The sequence below is a fragment of the Lactuca virosa genome, chromosome 3, assembly GCF_052849685.1.
Source record: "Lactuca virosa cultivar CGN04683 chromosome 3, Lactuca_virosa_CGN04683_v6, whole genome shotgun sequence".
Taxonomy (NCBI): domain Eukaryota; kingdom Viridiplantae; phylum Streptophyta; class Magnoliopsida; order Asterales; family Asteraceae; genus Lactuca; species Lactuca virosa.
Window position 1 is genome coordinate 40,098,569 of NC_136428.1, and position 4,623 is coordinate 40,103,191.

Here is a 4,623-nt window from a genome sequence, read left to right on the forward strand (position 1 = left end):
TTCCTGTACGAGATTCATTTGCTTGCTTACGAGGTGAGTCTTCTCACTATACTTACCTTGAGTGGTAATTTGTGTGACCGGAGTGTCTTGTATGCTATTATTGAGTATTGTGATATCATGCATTATGCCTTTGTGATTTATGTTGTGTATTATTCTGAGCTTACCGAGTTAGGAACGGAGGGTCCACCCGAGTTGTGGGACCGGAGGGTCCCACTGAGACACATTGACCGGAGGGTTTTATTTGAGTTATAGCCATGAGAGGCTAATGAGATATGTGTGGTATTTTGAGGAACTCACCAAGCTTCGTGCTTACCGTGTTATGTGATATGTGTTTCAGGTCTTCTCAGGATCGCGGGAAGGCGCCGACTTGATTGTACACACACTTGAGATGGAGTTTATGTTTTGTGGATCCTGGATTTTATCAAAACGATTTATGATATTTGTGTTTTGACAATTTGACACTTGTGGTTTTTGGAATGTGATAATGAGAATTATGTGTTTTAAAAACGAAAAGTTGTTTGAAAATTTACGGTGTTACAAGTTGGTATCAGAGCCTTGGTTTGAGGGATTCAGATATACCTTCGGGTGTGTCTGGACTCAAACTGATGATTTGAGAAAAATTTTCAAAAGAAATGATTTTTCTAAAAACGAGCAAGAGTTTTGAGCGAAAACGAGTTGGAGCAATGTATACAATCCGCCAGAGCCCAAACGGTGATTTCCCAAAATACCCTTACTTATTTGTGTTATGAGATATTTATGAGATGTTAGGGATGCATGCTAGATGATAGGCTAGGTATTTCATATTTAGGGCTAGTGTTGCCTGATTTGTCATGCCTTATCCTAGGAGTTGCTGCTACCTGTTATTTGCCTTGAGTATATGTTGTGTAGGAGTATTTAGCAGGAAATCACTTAGAGAGAAAGCTATGAGTTGAGGGATAATCTAGGAGAGATACCTAGATGAGCATATGAGAGATCTACTAAGAGAGTAGTATGTTATTCGTGAGAGATAGAGTACTTGTGAATTGGAATCCTAGGAGGAGGACTTGGGGTGACTATAGGTTGGTGTGTAAGGTAGTATTGGGCCAGTACTACTGAAAGCACCGGATATGTATGGAACCCAAGTAAGAATCTTTGGGATACTAAGGAGCATTTAGGGGCGGGAAATCGAGTGTGAGTATGCTCGAATGAGTCTCTGATTATTTTCGTGTTGTGTTTCAGAGACATTATGGTGGGTACGCACCACAACCCCGAGGACACCAGTGGTACTAGTGACGAGGAGATCCGCAGGATCATCCATGCTGAGGTGGGCGCAACTATCCGAGAGGCGATACCGGAGATGTTTGGGTCTATTAAGACCACGTTGATTGAGACCTTCGATGAGCGCTATGATGCTGTTACTGAGGCTGCTGCTGCCGCAGCCTTAGCTGCTTCGAGACCACAGGGGGGGTGACTCATTGTTGTTTCGGGAGTTCAGCAACACGAAGCCACCAGAGTTTGATGGGACACAGGATCCGATTGCTGCTATGAGATGGATCTCTGACATTGAGGGATGTTTTTACACGTGTTCATGCCCTGAGCACCTGAGAGTTCGGTTTGCATTGAACCAGCTTCGCTTGGGAGCGAAGGACTGGTGGAAGTTTGTGATTGCCAGCTTTACTCCTGCAGATCATGCTGCAATGACATGGGAGAAGTTTACACAGCTGTTTCGAGATGAGTATGCTCCCTAGGTGGAGAGGGAACGGTTGGCCCGGGAGTTTCTGTCTCTCAAGCAGAAGACAGAAACTGTGACCGAGATCACGAGGATGTTCCATGAGAGGCCGTTGTTTTGCCCTGAGCACGTGTCTACCGAGCAGGCATGTGTGAGCCGATATCTGAGCATACTGAGGAGGGATATACGAGAGTTAGTGGTGAACTCATCATACCGGACATTGGATGAGCTTCAGACCAATGCCAGGCGCAGGGAGATTGAGCTAGAGTTACAGGCAAGGGAGGAGGGGGTGTCTCAGGGGAGAGACCGGAGACCAGTACAGTCGCAGCCGGCGACCAAGTGGGCAAAGCCCGCTGATACGAGAGTTGGGGGCCAGAAGGGCCGCACTTGTGGCAAGTGTGGAAAGAGTCACGAGGGATCGTGTTGGGCAAGGATTTGCTACAAATGTGGTAAGGAGGGGCACCTGGCGAGGGATTGCCCCAAGGGGTTTGCAGTTTGCTTTCACTGCAACCAGACCAGCCATCGGAAGGCTGAGTGCCCTCAGCTCATTCAGGGATCAGCCCAGGGTTCCGCACTTGGTGCTTTGCAAGCTACTGATAGTCGACCAGCGAAGGTCGAGGCACCGAAGGCTCGTGGGAGAGCTTTTCAGCTGACAGCGGAGGAGGTCCGCGTAGCACCTGATGTTGTGGCTGGTACGTATTTCCTTATTCCTATTATTTTGAGATTTGTTTTGCTTATACTGTGTTGTTTATAGGTACTTTTCTTGTGAGTTCTGTACCTGCTTTGGTGTTATTTGACTCGGGTGCGAGTCGGTCCTTCGTGTCTTTAGCCTTTAGTCGTCACATCAATATCCAACGTGGGGCTTTGAGTCGACCTCTAAGGGTTTCTATAGCCGAAGAGCATGTGGTTTTCGCTACTGATGTATTCCGAGGATGTGTACTAGAGATTTTTGGTGTTGAGTTTCCTATAGATCTGGTACCGATAGCCATGGGTGATGTCTGTATCGTAGTGGGCATGGATTGGTTGAGTCGGTTTGGAGCTGTGATCGACTGTAAGCGTCAGATGGTGACCATACGAGACCCTAGTGGGGGAGTGCTTACGGTGTATGGCGAGGGTACCAGATCTGGATCAGCTTTCTACTCTGCTGCCAGAGCGAGACAGAGTCTACAGCAGGGTTGTATGGGCTTTTTGGCGTATGTGATGGATACACGGGTTGATACAGAGAGGCCGAGTTCTATCTTCGAGGTTCCGATAGTGTGCGAGTTTCCGAATGTTTTTCCCGAGGAGTTGTCGGGTGTGCCTCCCGAGAGGCAGGTGGAGTTCTGGATTGACTTGGTTCCTGGTGCGGCGCCTATTGCTAAGGCACCTTATCGCCTTGCGCCACCTGAGATGCAGGAGTTATCCTCACAGCTCCAGGAGCTGCTGGGGAAAGGTTTTATCAGACCAAGTAGCTCACTGTGGGGAGCTCCGATCCTTTTTGTCAAGAAAAGGATGGTTCACACTGGATATGCATCGATTACCGGGAGTTGAACAAGCTGACGGTCAAGAACCGTTATCCACTTCCGAGGATCGACGACTTATTCGATCAGCTGTAGGGAGCATCTTGGTTTTCTAAGATTGATTTGAGGTTTGGATATCATCAGATGAGAGTTTGTGAGGAGGATATCCAGAAGACGACCTTTAGGACTCGTTATGGGCACTACAAGTTTGTGGTGATGCCTTTCGGGCTCACTAACGCACCGGCAGCGTTCATGGATCTCATGAACCGGGTGTGCAGACCCATGTTGGATCGATCGGTGATCGTGTTCATCGACGATATTCTGGTGTACTCGAGGTCCAGAGAGCAGCACAAGGAGCATCTTTGGGAGATTCTTGGAGTATCGAGGGCTGAGAGGCTTTATGCCAAATTCTCCAAGTGCGATTTCTGGTTACGAGAGGTCCAGTTCTTAGGACATCTTGTTAATCAGAATGGGATATTGGTCGACTAGGCCAAGATTGAGGCAATTATGAGATGTGAGGTGCCGAGATCCCCATCCGAGATCAGGAGTTTTCTGGGTTTGGCCGGTTACTATCGGAGATTTATCAGAGATTTCTCCAAGATTGTTGTTCCTCTTACCAGATTGATCCGGAAGGGTGTTACTTTTTCCTAGGGGCCCGAGCAGTAGGGCTCATTCGAGACTCTTCGCTAGAGATTATGCGAAGCTCCAGTGTTAACCCTTCCTGAGGGAGTGGAGGACTTCGTAGTTTATTGTGATGCATCTATATCAGGGATGAGAGCTGTGTTGATGCAGAGGGGACACGTGATTGCATATGCATCGAGGAAGTTGAAGCCTCATGAGACGAGGTATCCCACCCATAATTTGGAGTTGGGGGCGGTGGTGTTCTCCCTCAAGATCTGGCGCCACTATCTATATGGATTCGGGTGCACCATATGCACTGACCATAAGAGTCTGAAGTACCTTATGGATCAGCCCAACCTGAATATGAGACAGAGGAGGTGGTTGGATGTAGTGAAAGAATACGACTACGATATTTTATATCACCCAGGCAAGGCTAATGTGGTAGCCGATGCCTTGAGCTGTAGAGCAGAGGGTGCTTCGATCCGAGATGTGTGTATGAGGATGACGGTGATGACTCCAGTCCTAGATACCATCCGAGAGGCCCAGGTGGAGGCCGTGAGACCGGAGAACCGCAAAAGGGAGCGGGTGATCGGTCAGATTTCTAAGTTTGAGACAGATAGTCGGGGGCTCATGACTTTCCGTGGGCTGATTTGGGTGTCCTATACAGGTGGAGCTCGGCATATACTGATGGAGGAGGCACATAGATCGAGATTCTCGATCCATCTAGGGGCCACTAATATGTATCTGGATCTGAAGAGAGATTACTGGTGGCCCTGTATGAAGAGGGATGTGACA